The 17,986-nt window shown below is 45.2% G+C and overlaps 2 long non-coding RNA genes across 7 annotated transcripts; one reads left to right on the top strand and one right to left on the bottom strand.

Moving 5' to 3' along the window:
• Positions 1–1,106: 1,106 nt before the first annotated feature.
• Positions 1,107–15,395, bottom strand: LOC146396464 (uncharacterized). 2 transcript variants are annotated; one of them, XR_014828414.1, is made up of 3 exons: positions 14,828–15,395; positions 4,081–4,451; positions 1,107–2,319 (listed from the first exon to the last, which is right to left on the bottom strand). It is a non-coding gene; the product is annotated as an uncharacterized LOC146396464 (long non-coding RNA). The 2 variants fall into 2 exon arrangements; XR_014828413.1 differs by having other exon boundaries at positions 1,107–4,451.
• LOC146396463 (uncharacterized) lies at positions 13,294–17,299 on the top strand. Of its 5 annotated transcripts, none has more exons than XR_014828410.1 (4): positions 13,295–13,396; positions 13,800–14,049; positions 15,390–15,481; positions 17,022–17,299. It is a non-coding gene; the product is annotated as an uncharacterized LOC146396463 (long non-coding RNA). The 5 variants fall into 5 exon arrangements; XR_014828412.1 differs by having other exon boundaries at positions 13,297–13,396; positions 13,800–13,986; XR_014828411.1 differs by lacking the exon at positions 17,022–17,299 and having other exon boundaries at positions 13,294–13,396; positions 13,800–14,021; positions 15,390–16,729.
• The last annotated feature ends 687 nt before the right edge of the window (positions 17,300–17,986 follow it).

Raw genomic sequence — 17,986 nt, 5'->3', positions numbered from 1 at the left:
GTGCAGGGTCTCAGTGAAGGCTTTACCTGTTCTGGAAGCAGGAGGGTAACAGGAAGAGATTTGCATGTTGAAGACATCCCTCTAGCTCCTGCCTCGTTTGCAATAGTTTAGGTGAGGAAAAAAAAGGCAGCCTGTTAGGTAGGTTGTTACGATGTTTGGTGGTACTGATTGTGGTGATGGCAATGGAGAGAAGCGGATGGATTTGAGAAATTTTGGGAGCTACTGTTGCAAAGACGTGGACAAGAAGATGAAAGAGAGAAGTGATGAAGAGTGACCCTGAGAGCTCTGCTTGCCCAAGTGGATGAGACAGAGATGGGTACTGTGACCAGGATTGAATGTTAAGCATGATAAATGCCTCCACTTTTTTTTTTTTTTTTTTTTGTCTTTTTTTGTCTTTTCTAGGGCCTCACCCACAGCATATGTAAGTTCCCAAGCTAGGGATCTAATTGGAGCTGTAGGTGCCGGTCTATGCCACAGCCACAGTAACGCCAGATTCGAGCTGCATTTATGATCTACACCACAGCTCAGGGCGAGCCAGGGATCAAACCCGAAACTTCATGGTTCCTAGTCGGATTCGTTAACCACTGAGCCACAATGAGAACTCCAAATTCCTCCACTTTTCTAGGTCTTCTTTTATCTAATCTAGTATAGATTTATCTCAAAGAGGGCCTAGCACTTTCACAGAACTTGAAATAAAGGGGTTAATAAATCTTATCTGACTTCGAGGGGTCAGCAGACCTCAGCTGTCACCTGGGTTACTCATTTCACGAAAAGAGAGCAACAGATGGCAGATAAGCACGTGAGCAGATGCATGACATTGTACGTTGTTAGGCAATTGCAAATTAAAACCACAATGATACACCACTACATACCTATTAGAATGGTTAACATCCAACAATCTGACAACACCAAACATTGACAGAGCCACAGGAAGTCTCACTCATCGCTGGTGGGAATGCAAAATGGTACAGCCACTTTGGAAGATAGGTTGGCACTTTCTTACAAAACTAAACATACTCTTACCCTACCATCCAGCAATTGCATTCCTTGGAATTTCTACCCAAATGAATTTAAAACATATGCTCATTCAAAAACTTGCACACGCATAATTATGGTAGCTTTATTCGGAATTACCAAATCTTGGGAATTACCAAGATGTCCCGCAGTACACGAATGGATAAATGGATAAACTGTAGTGCATCCAGATGATGGAATATTATTATTTGGTGCTAAAAAGAAATGAGCTATCAAGCCATGAAAAGACCTGGAGGAAACTCGAATGCCTACTACTAAGTGAAAAAAGCCAATCTGAAGCTACTTCACACTACATGATTCCAACTATATGACATTCTGGAAAAGGCAAAATTAAGACAATAAAAAGTCAGTGGTGACCAGGGATTGAGCCGATGGTGGAAGGGGGTGGGGGAGGTCGGAGGAGAGAGAATAGTGAGGAATAGGTGCAGGACAGGATTTTTCAGGCAGTGAAACTCATCAGTATGATACTGGGAAGGTAGACACATGTCCTTATACATTTGTCCAAACCCATAGAATTCTTCCTACAACACAAAGAGTGAAACTTGTTAGACACTGTAGACTTTAGGTCATCACAGTGTATCAGCGTTGTTTCATTAATTGTAACAAATGCACCTCCCTAAAGCAAGATGCTAATAATAGAAGAGACTACAGGGGAGAGAGGTAGTTTCTGGGAACTCTCCGGACTAGCTGCTCAATTTTTCTGTAAATCGAAAACTTTTAAAACAGAAAACCTGTTAGGTAAAAGAGAGGGGGGGGGTGTGAATAGACAATATTTACTTCTGTGTGACCAAACTATGAGTGACGTCCTCTTCTTTTATTTTGGCTGATCCCAAATTGCAACATAAGAAGGTTTTATTGTTCATTTTAAAAATTCTTAAAAGACTGGAGAGATATATATGTATACACTTATATATTTATAATCGATTCACTTTGCTATACACCTGAAAGTGTAAGCCATTGTAAATCAACTACACTCCAATACAAAAAGTTTAAAGCCTCTTAATTACATGATCCATAAATACTTCTTTCTTGAAAATATTTGAAACATTGCAAAAGTAGAGTCAATCTCATTCCATTCTGGGGTGGAAACCTTTCTTGGTGAGACTCCTTCTGGGTGTTCTCTGGGCATCTTCTCCGGATGTACAAATACCCATGTGTAGTCATATCAGTTGGCAATGTGTTCACGCAGAAATTTTTCCTAAGAGTGACTTAAACAGGGAGTTTCTGTTGTGGTTCAGTGGGTTACGAACCCGACTAGTACCCATGAGGATGCAGGTTCGATTCCTGGCCCCACTCAGTGGGTTAAGAATCTGGCATTGCTATAAGCTGTGGTGTAGGTCGTAGATGCAGCTTGGATCTGGTGTTGCTGTGGCTGTGGTGTAGGCTGGCAGCTGTAGCTCTGATTCAACCCCTAGTCTGGGAATTCCCACATACTGCAACTGTGGCAAAGAAAAGAAAAGAAATAACCAATGGGAACCTGCTATGTAGCACAGGGAGCTACAGTGTCTTGTAGTAACCGATGATGAAGCTGAATGTGAAAAAGGAATATATATTCATATATATATATGAAACTGAATCACTTTACTTACACCTGAAACTAACAAATTGTGAATCAGCTATATTTCAGTGTCAAACGTGCCTCTCTCTACATCTCATGTCATATTATACGCTTACTATATTTCAATAAAACATTTTTTAAAAAGAGACATGAACCTCCCCATCCTGAGCCTATCTGTATTCTTGTAGGTGATGGAGTAAACCAGTTGGCTTTTGGGCAGTTTTCCTAGAAATGCAGAGAATTCCCCAGGAGAAGGATCCCGAGGAGAATTGGTGCCTCCAAAATGGGAGCTTCTATGCCAAGGCTGCTGCTGACTCAAGGTGGGCCTCGCGCAGACTCGATGGACCACATTCAGACAACAACAAAGGAGAGCACTGCCTAGAGTGAATCCTAAAAATATATGCACAGCAAGTTCTCCTGGCTGACTTTTAGAGAAAACATTAAGCTTTTCCCTCTACCCTCCTTTTCTTTGACTTAAAACTCATCAGCAAAAGTCTGTCTTCTTCACTAAATACCAATAATCTGTGTCTACAAAGGAGGTTTCCAGAATACTGGTATTCATAGCAGCATCATTCATAATAGCCAAACGGTGGAAACAACCTAAATGCATCAACAGATGAATGGATAAACAAAATGTATTGTACACCTACAACAAAATACTTATTGAGCCTTAAAAAGGAAGGAAATTCTGACCCATGCTACTACATGGATGAACCTTGAAGACACTATGCAAAGTGAAATAAGCCAGTCACAAAAAGACATATATTGTATAATTCCACTTACATGAAGTACCTGGAGTGGTCAAATTCCATAGAGACAGAAGGTAGAGTGCTAGTTACCAGGAGCTGAGGGAAAAGGGGTATTATAAGAATGAATACGGAGTTTTAGTTTGGAATGGTGAAAATTTTCTGAACATAAGTGGTGGTGATGGCTGCACAATATTGTGAATATATGTACTACCACTGATGACAATACTTTATTATTATTACTATTATTTTTGTCTTTTGTCTTTTTAGGGCTATACCCTCGGCATATGGAGGTTCCCAGGCTAGAGGCTGAATCAGAGCTACAGCTGCCGGCCTATGCCATAGCCACAGCAATGCAGGATCTGAGCAGCATCGTCGACCTACGCCACAGCTCACGGCAATGCCAGATCCTTAAACCATTGAGCAGGGCCAGGGATCGAACCCATGTCCTCATGGATACTAGTAGGGTTTGTTAACCACTGAGCCATGACAGGAACTGCTGGAGCATATATTTTAAATAGTTAAAATGATGCATTTTATATATATTGTATGTGTGTGTGTGTATATATATATATATATATATATATATATATATAGTTTCCAGATTGCCAGTAGGAAAGCTAGCAAACAAGCCTTTTCTCCAACTTGTCCTTTGTCTTATCATCTTTAATAAGAGGGACTGACTAGATGCTTTAGGGTCTGCGGTCTAACGTTTCCATGGTAACCACAATAAGCAGATGCCTGGCGAGCAGGATCTCACTATCCAATGGACAGGGTTCACTCTGCTGGTCTCCCTCCAATCCGCTCCATTCTTTAAGTTGCTACACAGAGAGCAAAAAAATCAGTGTCAAATGTGCTTCTCTCTGCATCTCACATCATCACTTAGCCACTCTGAAGTTCAGCTGTTCAAGATGTCATGATATAATTTATTCTCTCTATTCTAGAACACCTTCTCCTTCTCATGCTCCATTCCCCTAGCTTGTTCTTTTACAGCTCTTCATCCTCCTTTGAATTCTTCAGGGCTCAACTGCAATGTCCCTTCTTCCAGGAAGCCTTCCTTTCCTGACTGCCCAGATGACGTCACTTCCTCTGTTACAAGTTCCGAAGGCACCCTGGACAGACATTCAGGGAAAAAAACGCAGGGTGAGAAAGAGAGTGAGGGGAGAGTCGTTCCAGATGCCTTTTATTTAAATGAGAGAGGAGCCTGGGGGCATTATGGACTTTGGACTCAAAACGCATCTGAAATGCCAGATCTCCTTCTCACCAGCTGTGTCACCTCAGCCAAGTTACTTAACTGCTCCAAGTCTCTGTTTCCTCTTCTGTAAAGTTAGGGTCAAATTTCCTAACTCTCCAGGATGTTGAAAAGTTGAAAGGCAGTGGCATATCCCAACAGCTTTGTCTAGGGTCATTCCCAACCAGTCAAATGTTCTTACCCCTCCTTACCTAACACCTGAATTCTTGCCTGCACTTTCTTCCTCCCCAGCTCATTTCCCACGTTGCAGCCACAGCATCTTTCTAAACTGCACACGTGGTAACCCCTGCTCCCCTCCAGTCATTCTCCATTGACACCGCGTTCAAAGTTGGTTCCCCACTGCTCTCTCTAGCTTCGCGTCTCTCTGCTGCCCCCTGTGGCCAGAGCTCCAGCCACATGGAGTCCTAGCCCAGGCTCTCTCCTACAGCAGTCTTGGCACCCATGTCTTCCTCAATGTGAAATACCATCCAGGATCTCACACTTATTTGTCCTCAGGTCACTTCTATGAAGCCTCACCTGGCCTTCACCCCTTGCATGCATAGTCCTACCTGTGCCCCCATAGAGCTCTGTGATTTTTTAATCTTCCTGCCCTTTATAAATTGTATTTTTCATGTGCATTACACTTTTTTTTAAACTGTGCCTTTAACAGCTTTATTCATGTAAAATTGACTTAAAATAAACTGCACATATTTCAGTATGTAATATGATTACCTCTGATGTGTACCTACCCATGAAAGAATTATCACAACCAAGATAATACATTTATCTATCAGTCCCCCAAATTTCTTTGCTGTCCTCTAATAATCTCTTCCTCCTGCCCTCCCCCACTTCTCTCATGTGCAGGCAAATACTGATTGGCTCTCTGGCACCATATATTACTTAGCATTTTCTGGAATTTTATATAAATGTAATCATACAGTATATGTTCTTTTTTTTGCCTGGCTTTTTTTAACCCAATATAATTATTTTGAGATCCATCCACATCGTAGCAATAGTACATCATTTTTTAAAGTGCTGAATAGTATTCTATTTATGCATGTAACAAGGTCTGTTTATTCATTTTTCTGTTGATGGACGTTTGTGTTGTTTCCTGTTTGTATGAATGTATGCTTTCATTTCCCCCAGGTAAATATGTAGGAATGCAAATCTATGGCTGGATTATATGGCAGCACGTGTCTACCTTTTTTTTTTTTTTTTTAACATTTTATATCCTCACCAGTAGAGCAGGAGAGTCCCATGTGCTCTATGTTATTGCCCACACTTGATATAGTCAATCTTTTTTAATTTTAGCCATTGTAATAGGTGTGTAATGGTATCAATTGTGTCTTTAAGTTGCATTTTCCTAATGACTAATGATGCTGAGCATCTTTTCATGTGCTTATTTATTATCCATAATCTTGCTTGATGAAGTCTCCAAGAAGTTTAAAAGAAAACAAATTGTAAAAGTTAAATCTGTTAGGTAAATCTTTTCATAAACTTAATTTCTTTTTCTTTCTTTCTTTCTTTTTTTTTTTTTTTTTAATGCCTTTTAGGACCACACTAGAGGCATATGGAGGTTCCCAGGCTAGGGGTCGAATGGGAGCTACAGCTGCCGGCCTGCGCCACAGCCACAGCAACGTGGGATCGGAGCTGCATCTGCAACCTACACCACAGCTCATGGCAACGCTGGATCCCCAACCCACTGATCGAGGCCAGGGGTCAAACCCACATCCTCATGGATACGAGTCGGATTTGTTTCTGTAGCACCATAACAGGAACTTCCTCATAAACTTAATTTCTATACTTTATTTCAATATTTAAGAGGAATATATATAATTTTTTTCACATTTAAAAAATTGTGGTAAAATGTACACTACATAAAATTTACCATTTTAACTGTTTTTTAGTGTATAGTTCAGTAGTTTTCAATAAATTCACACTGTTTTTCAACCGTCACCACCATCCATCTCCAGAACTTTTTTCATCATTCCAGAATGAAACTCTGTACCCATTAAACACTAACTCCTCATTTCTCCCCATTCCTTTCAGCCCCTGGCAACCAACATTCTGCTTTCTGTCTCTATGAACCTGACTACTCTAGGAACCTCAAATGAATCATACAATATCTGTCCTTTTGTGACTGGCTTATTTCATTGAGCATAATGTGTTCAGGTTCATCCATGTAGCATGTGACAGCATTTCTTTCCTTTTTATTTTCATAATATTTTATCTTATTGTATACCATTCCATGCCATGCCATGCCTGTGGCATGTGTAAGTTCCCAGGCCAGGGATTGAAGCCTCTCCAAGCAGTGGCCTGAGCCATAGCAGCAACAATGCCAGATCCTTAACTCACTGTGCCACAAGGGAACTCCTGAATAATATTCTTTTGTATGTAAATACCACATGTGGTTTATCCATTCATCCATCAATGAACATGTGGGTTGCTTCCACTCCTGGCTATTGTGAGTACACAGAACATGAGTATATAGATATCTGAGTCCCTTAGTAATTGCATTTTTAACTTTAAAATATACTTTTAATTCATTGCATTTTAATGGCTGTATCCCATTGTCTCCCACAGTGCCTGACACACAGGAAACAGTTAATAAACATATGTGAAACTGACAGCCAAAGGAATGAATGAGTAAGTGAATGCCGAATTGGACTCAGCTCAGTCAGAGCTGTGTCAATGGTCCTGTGGGTGCCGGTCACAGTGTCCTGATGCTGGAATGAAGAGTAAGTTAAGAAAATGATCTCTTTGGAGCCCATGCAAGAAATGAAGAAAACACTTCCCCTGCTTTCATTTGTCACCTTTGCCTCTGTTGCCACAGGAGGCTCAGCTGCCTGAGGGCTCTGGGTTAGTCACAAGATACCAACTCAGGGGGAGGCAGAGCTGAGGTACCCAGAGAAGGAATTCTTTCCTCTGAGACATCTGAAGAACCACTCATTACATTCCTTCCCAGGAGATGATACTAACATTAATAGCTAACATTTTTGTGTGCTTACCCTGGGCCAGAAGCTTTATAAACAGTATCTCATTTAATGGTTAAATAACCCTGAATTAGGCACAACACCAAAAACAAAAGCACAGGGAAGTTCATTAACTTGCCATGATCACCCAGCTAGTAGTAGATGGCAGAGTCAAGGTTTGAATCGGGCATTCTTAGGGCCGCACCCTCAGCACATGGAAGGTCCCAGGCTAGGGCTTGAACTAGAGCCTCAGCCGCCAGCCTACATTATAGGCACAACAATGCAGGATCTGAGCAGGATCAGCGACCTACACTTCAGCTCATGGCAACACCGGATCCTTAACCCACTAAGCGAGGCCAGGAGTCGAACTGACATCCTCATGGATACTAGTCAGACTCTGTGAATCACAGACTGCTGAATCACAATGGGAACTCATCCAGGCACTCTGAACTACAGAATCTACAAGGTGGAAGAAGGCACAACCAAACACTCAGGCTGACAGCAGTTTTCAATTAGTGATATTGAGATTAAGCAGAGTCCTTTCATTTATTTACTATTTTTTTTAATTTTTTTGTCTTTTCTAGGGCCTCACTCACGGCATATGGAGGTTCCCAGGCTAGGGGTCCAACTGGAGCTGGAGCTGCCGGCCTACACCAGAGCCACAGCAACACGGGATCCAAGCTGTGTCTGTGACCTACACCACAGCTCACAGCAACGCCAGATCCTTAACCCACTGAACAAGGCCAGGGATCGAACCCACAACCTCATAGTTCCTAGTTGGATTCATTAACAACTGAGCCACGACAGGAACTCCAAGCAGAGTCCTTTTAAATGTTATGTCTAAGTGTGAATACTATTTATTGAACAAATTTTGGAAAACATATTACAAATTTTTAAGTCAAATAATCCCACCAAAAAAGACAACCACTCTAACATATTAGAATATTTTCTCCAAGTTTTTTTCTCCTTACTTACATACTTTAATTTAACTAATATAATGAGTGTCTTCATTCTCTTCAGCAGGAGATCCTGATACAACTTTTTTTTTTTTTTTTTGGCTGTGCCTACAGCATGTGGAAGTTCCCACACCCAGGGATGGAACCACATCACAGCAGTGACCAGAGCCACGGCAGCAACAATGCCAGATCCTTTAACAACTAGGCCACCAGGGAACTCCCAAGGCATCCTATCTTGATACATCTGCTGTTTGCACCCACTCCTGATAACTTCTCTTCTATAGGCCTCTAATGAGTTCCTCCCAAATGATGCAGTAAAAAAAAAAAAAAAAAAACAGCAATGTGAACTTTCTTTTCTTTTTTTTGGCCACCCCTCAGCATGTGAAAGTTCCTAAGTCCAGGGATCGAACCTGTGCCACAGCAGCGACCCAAGCTGCTGCAGTGATGCCAGATCCTTAACCAGTTGTGCCGAAAGGGAAATTCCAATGGGAATGGGAATGTATGGTAATAATGACATTGACACTGCGTGCTTGCCTGTGGGCCAGGCACTGTGCTGAGGAAACACTTCTGTTGTCATTCATGTTGTTCCCATGGTAACCAAACTGTATTAGGTGGGAACCCTTATTATGGACTTTTTACTGATAAGGAATCTGAGATAACACATGGCTCTTCCTCTTTCCCTTTCCTTTCTGAATAATTCAGTCCTCAAGCCAGTGGGTGAAGCCTAGAAAAGTAGATGTCCACATCAGGGCAGATGGAGGGTATAGACTGGGGTGCCAGGGCCCCAACTTCCCTCCAAGCAGGTGAGGAGCATGTCTACATAAAGAGTAGAAGCTAGCTCATTTTGGGGTTGACTCAGCGTGGGGTCTCAGATATCGAGCAGGGTGAGACGAGCCCACGGGGGTGTTGGGGAGTGCCCTATTTGGGGGTTCAAAACCTGAGCATATGGAGGACCGAGTCCATATAGGAAGGAGGAGGTGTGGCACATGCTTACAATGAGGAAGGCGATTGTGTGTGTGAGTGAGGTCCTGGGTTCAAGTCCATCTAGGGTATGGGTATGGTGGCAGTGCGAGATGGGTTACATTAAGAGGGCATGGTCAGTGGTTAACGAACACGACTAGGACCCATGAGGATATGGGTTCCATCCCTGGCCTTGCTCAGTGGGTTAAGGATCCAGCATTGCCATGAGCTGTGGTGTAGGTCACAGACAAGGCTCAGATTCTGCATTGCTGTGGCTGTGGCGTAGGCTGGCAGCTGTAGCCCCAATTCAACCCCTAGCCTGGAAATCTCCATATGCTGCAGGTGTGGCCCTAAAAAAAAAAAAAAAAGAGGGGGTGATCAATAAGAAGCCATATTACAGATAATACAAGCCAGCTTCCCCTTCTTGGAGAAAATCAATACAAATAAAGGAAGGAAACTACAATGAATCCTTTGGGAGTTCTTGCAGTGGCGTGGGGGTTAGGAATCTGACTGCCGTGGGTCAGGTTGCAGCAGAGGCATAAATTCAATCCCTGGTCCAATGCAGTGGGTTAAAAGATCCAGTGGTGCTGCACCTGCAGCTCAGATTCAACCCCTGGTCCAGGACCTTCCCTATGCTGTGGGTGCGACCATAAAATAGAGTGAATCCTTTGATGCCAGATTGGAATTGGAGGTATTGGTATAAGCACATTTTTTTCACCAGTACATGGCAACTGAATCTTCTCGTATATCCCTAGCCCTGTCTGCTGAGAAGGCCTAGAAGTGACAACACCCCGACTGTAACAAGCACATCTCCCACCCTCATCTTATTTCTAAATCCATCCTCAGCTAAAAAGAATCAGCACCGCTAGGACAAATGGCAGAGAGGATAAAATGTGCCAAGAATATTCTTATACCCCTCTTATAAGTAAGAAAGTGCTCAAAATTGATGGACACATTTCAAAAAGACAGAAATAAAGATATGTCTGGTAGCATCTCTGCCACCAGGAAAGTCACACTCCAGATGAGGAGTTAAGATTCATAAAACAGTGGCAGGCACTCATAATCATATATAAACATGTGAAATGAGTCTGAACCCTATTTAAGTTCACAGGACAAGGCTGGCGCTGTCAGGGAAGGACTGGAGATGGAGGCGGAGATGCACTAAACCCTGAGGATGTGAGGCATTGACTGACGGGGGAGAGAATATCCTAGTGTGTGTATGGGGAGGAGGTTATCCTGAGCATAAAAATGTAAATGAACCTGCTGAAGAGAAGGGCAGAGGTGATGCTCAGAAGGACATCGGGGCAGGAAGACAACAGCTTGGCCAGAATGAGAGGGGCCTCACAAGCCATTTTACTCAGAGCTGCCTCTGGGATTCACTGGGTGTTTCAGTGACATTTAGGAGCAGACACCAGCAAAGCCTGCTCAGCATCCCATTATGTAAATCTCTGAGGGAAGACGCTTCTTCCAAGAAGGAGCCTGTCATCAAAGCAGGCCCACTGGAGTTCCCGCCATGGCTCAGTGGTAACGAACCCGACTAGTATCCATGAGGATGCAGGTTTGATCCCTGACCTGGTTCAGTGGGTTAAGGATTGCCATGAGCTGTGATGTAGGTCGCAGATGTGGCTCGGATCTGGTGTTGCTGTGGCTGTGGCATAGGCCGAGAGCTGCAGCTCCAATTAGACCCCTAGCCTAGGAACTTCCATATGCTGTGGGTGAGGCCCTAAAAAGACAAAAAAAAGGGGGGGCCCACCTGGAGAAGGAAATAAAGGCAGGAGCTGGGTTCCAGAAGGTTGGGCTGACTGCTGCTTTTGGGAGGAAAGAAGGTGCTCACTTATTTGCATTTATGGCCACATTCTGTGGCTCAGCCCTGACCATTCCACCACTCAAGCTACTTCTTTAGGTCCCACAAAGTGAAGCTCCACCTGCCTTGGCCAGCATCCAGGGCATTCACAGAGCCCATGCTGCCCCTGGCAAACCCCAGCGTCATGACATCTCTGCCGAGTCTACCACACCACTGAAGCCGCCCCCATCCCCTCCCTTTGGGGGTGCCACCCTCCCTGCCAGGCTCCTCCATGTTGCTTCAGCAGTGCCAGGGCACTGACCTCACTGGGAGGCTACACCCACTCCAATCCCATGAAAAAGACAGTCCCACCCACCACCGCCTTGGCGTGGGAGGAGCTATTGAAAACCACACCTGCCTTAAGGGAAGCTAGACAGCCAGCATCCTCGCTTCTGACACACAGGTGAAGAAATTGGGTCATGGAATGGCTTTGCCAGGCCATTCTCAACCATCAGTGACTCAGTGAGGTCAAAATTCCACAACAGCCAACCCACAAGCCGTGTGACTTCAGGCAGGTTACTCTGCCCTGTGCTTTATCTTGACATGGGATTGGGCCGGTGCCAAAAGTTTTTTTTTGCCCAGGGCTCTGCAGGGGCAATTCTGGGATCCTGCCTCTTAGACCCTGTTAGGTTAAATCCTGATCCCAGCACAGACTAGCAAATCAAGGAATTCTGACTTAAGATAATCTGGATGGTTCTATATACCTAGGAGCCAGAGAAAGCCCCCAGATGTGTGCATCTGTGTGGGTCTGTCCATTGTGATGCCATCAGTAGCAATAAAATTCCTCTGTGGTGCTATGTAAGAGTCCCTCACAAAGACTAAACAAACAGACCACAGTCAGTCCTAACACAGACCCAGCCTGTAAGGAGATGTGCATATCAGAGGATGTCCAGGGGGAGTTCCTGTGGTGGCTCAGCGGAAAGGAATCTGACTAACATCCATGAGGACGCAGGATTGATCCCTGACCTTGCTCAGTGGGTTAAGGATCTCGCATTGCCCTGAGCTGTGGTGTAGGTGGCAGACTCAGTTCGGATCCTGCATTGCTGTGGCTGTGGTGTACAGCTATGATTCAACCCCTAGCCTGGGAACCTCCATATCCTGTGGGTGAGTCCCTAAAAAAAAGACAAAAAAAAAAAAGAGGAAGAAGATTGCCAGTCTGTTCAGGCGCCTGTTCCATTTGACTCTTAGACACTGGTGCTGTTGAACTCTATTTGGCTCTTTGCTGTGTTTCTAAAGTATCCAGCAAGGCCTCTCAAGTTCAACGTCTTCTCCTTCCAGGAGGGAAAAGGACTAAGCTTCCTAAGCAGCTGCCATGCTGGGAATAGCTCATTTCACATACTTTATAAACCTTCACAACAGTGAGGCAGTGTCCCACCTGCAGGAGAAGACTTAAAGGCTGGGAGGGCTACCTCCCCCTGGGTCACAAAGCTGAGGGTCACACAGCTGACTCTGCAGGCACTGAATGGGCCGGGACCTTTCCGGCTGGCCTCTCACTCCTCCAGTCCTAGACCCCAGTAGGCCAGCTCCTCCATCTCCTCATTCTCCCGGCCTGGGGGGCACCCAGATCCCTTCCTTCTTTCAAGGCCCATGCTTCCTCCGCCCTGATGCTGGCAAACCCGGAGGTCAGATCTCCACAAGTACCTTCTCCTGGGGTCCTCCTGGTTACCTCATACTCCAGTTCCACACCCCAAGAACCCGCACAGAGCCCACAGGGAAGTCGGGCTGCGGGTCACTGAGTGCCCATCCCTCTGCCCCGCCAGCCAGCCAGACAGTGCCGGGACACGAACCCGACTGCCCTTCGCTCCTGCGCGGGACAGCGGCCAAGGGAGGAAAGGGCGGCGGCTGTGAGAACTGCCGGCGGGGGAAGAACCGAAAGGCCCAGAAACGCGCTGTGAAGAGAAACCTCCCAGGCGCAGCGACGCGCGGAGCCAAGTCTCCGCGGGCGCCTGCTAAACCCTATTCCCGCCTGGCGCCTCTGCGGGTGCCTCTCTCTCCCGAGCCCCCTCCTCCGCAACTCAGGCTCTGTCCCTTCCCCTACGGACCAGTGACGATTCACCAGGGACAGTCTTCCGCTTGACCCGCCGGACGAGACCAGGTCTCCACCCAGGCCAAAGAAAGGGGCCCCTTGCCCCCATCTCTTTTCCACCCCGGCCCTCCCCTTTTCCTCTCGGTCAGACTCTACCCTCCACTTCCAGTTCTTTCCCTCTCCTTCCCCCTTCCACCCCGCCCATCCCCACCCATCCCCACCCTTCCCCACCCATCCCCCCTCCTCATTCCGCCCCTTCCCCCTCCTCCCCAGGGTGTCCCCGATCCCACTTTCCTGCCCGCACCCCCCTCCCGCCCCGCCCATCTCCCCTCTCCACACTGTTCCTTTCGCTCTCCATCTCTTCTCCACCCTGCCCGACCCCACCCTTCCCTCCTCCTTCCTCCGCCCCCTCTCCCTTCTCTCCAATCCTTCTGAGTTCCCCACTTCTCCCCACCACCCCGCCTCTCTACAGGTCAGCACCCTTTCGGTCCCGCCCCTGCCCCCGCCCTCGCCGCAGCCCCGGCACAGCTAGGCGTATTCTCCCGGGCTCTGCACGTCACCGCTCGTCCCACTTCCTGCCCAGCCAATCAGCCCTCTCCTCCGCACCCAGCCTCTCTTCCCGGGGGAAACCTGTGGCCGGAGATGCGGAATCATGTATGGTGTGTGCAGTCACCCGGCGGGAGGGCAACTCCGGGTGCGGAAGAAACCGGAAGATGGCCGGGGTAGGGTGGGGGGAGGGAGCCAGACATCTATCATTTAGCCGCAATCAGAGAACTGAAGTTAGTTGCGTGTGTTTGGCCCTCTGTCGCTTACAAAATACTCTCCTACAAATGCTCTCTCTTGGGCCTCAAAACAACCCAGTGAGGCGGTGTTATCTCCTCATATCGGAGGAAAGAACAGAGTGGCGGGATCAAGTGGCTGCGCCAAGGTCCCAGGCTGGGCGGCGGAGGCTGGTTCTTTTGGGGATCCAGGCCGGAGTCCGCGTCCTCACGCTCAGAAACCAAGGGCCATTGAAGGCCTGGTTGATTTTCGGCCCCATTTGTGATCCACTTGCCTGGACTACTGTCCTAAGAGTTTCGATGGTGCAGGCATTGAAAAACGGGAAGATCGCAGGGATGAGAGGCGGAGCTTAGGGCGGAACGTTTAGGTAGGGGAAGCCGAGAGAAAGGGTAAACTGAAAGGGTGGCCTTGGGATTTTTTCCTGTACTAGCCTGGCAGGTTGGTGGGGGGGGGGGCGTTTCAAAGAGAAAGCCTTGGGAGCTGTGACGGAATGGCAGCAACTCTGGGCGGAAAAGCTACGTATCAGTGCACAAGAGTAAGCACAGTGCACGGCGCTGCTAGCATCCTGCGAATGGAGATCTAGCTATACCGCCCAAAGAGCCGCGCTCAGACACTGCGCCGCAGCAGGAGCACACCCAAAACAAAAGGCCTGGAATAAAGGTCAGGGGAGGAGGAGTCGGCTTCTTCCAGAGTCTCCTTCACCCGCTTGCTCTGTCTTACCTTTTGCTGCAGCTTCTTCCTCCGGGTATCTGCGGAGCTCGCCTCCTCTACTCAAAGTCTCCTTCCCATCGAGGCCAACCCCTTCACAGTTCACCTTTTCTCCCTAGCATTTATCAGGATCTAAGCAGTACTTTTCAAACCCGAAAGTGCGGTGGGTCACCTTGGAAACTTTCTACAACGCATATGCCCATTCAGTTGGTCCAACGTGGGTGCCTGTGTTTCTAACTCGCTCACGCACTGTGCTACTGCTGCCTATGGAGCTGTGCAGGACACTTTGCATAGAAAGGACCTAAGAAATGCTCTTGTGTCTCGGCGGGTTGAGGATCCTGCTTTGTCACTGTAGCGGCTTGGGTCGCTGCTATGGCAAGTGTTCCATGCTTTGCCCGGGAACTTCTGCATGCCCCGGTGTCGCAAAAAAAAAAAAAAAAAAAAAAAAAGGACCTGAAACACTAGATCCTATTTTTATCTTGTTTTACATTCTTTTTCTTGCACCATAATGTAAGTTCCAGGAGGGTAACGATAATTTTATTTTGGTTTTTTTTGTTGCCTGCTCTATCCTCAGCACCCAGAACGGCAACAGCAGGAGCACGTGGCTCTTTACTGACTGAAGGAAAGAAGGAGTGAATGAGGTACAAGCCAAAAAAGAAAGCAGAGGTGATAAATCCAATGTCATACAAAGTGGAATTCAAAGGGGAAACCATAAATGAAACAAAGGAAATGTGGAAAAAATACTTTTTTTGTATTTATTTAAAAAAAAGGAAATAACAGTCACAGACCCTTAAGTCTTGAATAGTATGATATCAACTTATTTAAAATAAAAGCTGTTCAAAGAACAAGGAAAATCCTAAATATCACATTGATTTTAGAAACTAACTCCTTCCATCTTGGTCTGATCTCATAAGAGAATGGTGACATGGAAGTACTGAAAAAGAAATTCACTTGATTTATTTACTTTTTATTGTGGTTAAAATATACTTAACAAAAATCAGTAAAAAAAAAAATCTAGCAGTGTAGCCCTTTTTATATGTATGGTTTGATGACATTAAGAACATTCACAGAGTTCTCATCTTGGCTCAGCAGCTGGCAAAACTGACTAGCATCCATGAGGTTTCAGGTTCGATCCCTGGCCTTGCTAAGTGGGTTGAGGATCTGGCATTGCCATGAGCTGTGGTGTAGGTAGCAGATTCAACTTAGATCCTGCATTGCTGTGGCCCTGGCATAGGCCAGTGGCTACAGTTCCGCTTGGACACCTACCCTGGGAACCTGCATATTCCAAGAGTGTGGCCCTTTTTAGGAACTTATTTTCTCAACCTGCAACTTTTTTTTTTTTTTTTCAGGGCTGCACTAGCAGCACATGGAGGCTCCCGGGCTAGGGGTCCAATTGGAACTACAGCTGCTGGCCTACACCACAGCCCTAGCAGCTCGGGATCCCAGCCGCATCTGCGACCTACACCACACCTCATGGCAACGCCAGATCCTTAACCCACTGAGTGAGGCCAGGGATCAAACCCGAAATCTCATGGTTCCCAGTCAATTCGCTTCTGCTGCACCACAACGGGAACTCCAACCTGCAACTCTGTACCCACTAAGTCTAACTTCCCATTCCTCCTCTCTAACCCCTGCAGCCCAGGCAACCATATCCTAATTTCTGTCTCTGAATCTGACAGCTCTAGGTACTTTGCATAAATGGATTCAACAGTATTTTGTGTCTGGCTTATTTCACTCAGCATAATGTTCTCAAGGCTCATCCATGTCGGCATTTCCTTCCCGTTTAAGACTGAATAACCTTCCGTTTTATGTATATAATACATTGTGTGTATCTATTCATCTGTTGATGGACACGTGTTGTTTCCACCTTCTGGCTACTGTGATAATGCTGCCATTAACATGTATGTACAAATATCTGTTCGAGTCCCTGTTTTCAATTTTTCTAGGTATATACCCAGAAGTGGAATTGCTTGGTCATACAGACCATTCTTTATTTAATTTTATGAGGAATTGCCATACTGTGCTGCAGCTGTATCATTTTGCATTCCCTCCAGCAAGGCACAAGCATTCCAATTCATCTATATCCTTGATTGCATTTGTTATTTTCTTACATTTGTTGGTTCTTTCTTTAAAAAAAAAAAACCCAGCCATACAGTTGCGTGTAAGGTGGTAGCTCATTGTGATTTTTTTTTTTTTTTCTTTTTAGGGCCTGTGGCATGTGGAAGTTCCCAGGCTAGAAGTTGAATCAGAGCTGCAGCCCACATCAGCAAGGGATCGGTGTATCCTCATAGATACTAGTTGGATTTGTTACTGCTGAGACACGACTGGAACTCCTCATTGGGGTATATACTAGATATTCATTCCTTAGCAGATATATGATTTGCAAATATCTTCTTCCATTTTGTAGGTTGCCTTTTCATTCTGTTGATACTATCCTTAAGTGTAAGTTTTTAATTTTGATAAAGTTCAATTTATTTAATTTTCCTCTTTTGTCTGTGCTTTTGGTGTCGTACCCAAGAAATAATTGGCAAATCTCATGTCATGAAGTCTTATCCCTATGTTTTCTTCTCAAGAGTTTTATGGGTTTTTTTTTTTTTTTAGGCTCTAATCTAAAATTTTTTTGTACCCACATTTTTTTAATTGATGTCTAGGTGATTGACTATATTTAAGGTGTACAGCAAAGTGATTCAGTTTTATATATATATATATATATATTTAGATTCTTTTCCATTATAGGTTATTACAAGATATTGAATATAGTTCCCTGTGCCATACAGTAAGACCTTATTATTTCCTATTTTATATTTAGCACTGTGTATCTTTAATCCCAAATTCCCCATTTATCCTGTACCTTTCCCCTTTGTAACCATAAATTTGTTGTTTGTATCACGTTCTATAATTTTAAGAGCTCTCTATTTACCTTTACAGAGAATATGTATATTCTTTTTAAAAAGCCTATACATCTCAAAAGTAGAAATTGTACAGGCCACAATATCTCACTGCAATAAAAACTAGTAGTTAATATACTTGTATTTATATATTTAAAAGTTGCTCAGGAGTTCCTGTCATGGCTCAGCGGAAACGAATCTAATATCCATGAGGACACAGGTTCAATCCCTGGCCTTGCTCAGTGAGTTAAGGATCCAGCGTTTCCAAGAGCTGTGATGTAGG

The sequence above is a fragment of the Sus scrofa genome, chromosome 14, assembly GCF_054392235.1.
Source record: "Sus scrofa isolate SSC_HxYL_T2T_F1_AM1 chromosome 14, Sscrofa_HxYL_maternal_Yorkshire_Landrace_v2.0, whole genome shotgun sequence".
Lineage (NCBI taxonomy): Eukaryota > Metazoa > Chordata > Mammalia > Artiodactyla > Suidae > Sus > Sus scrofa.
Note: the sequence above shows the minus strand (reverse complement) of the source record. Positions and strands in the feature narration are given on the sequence as shown.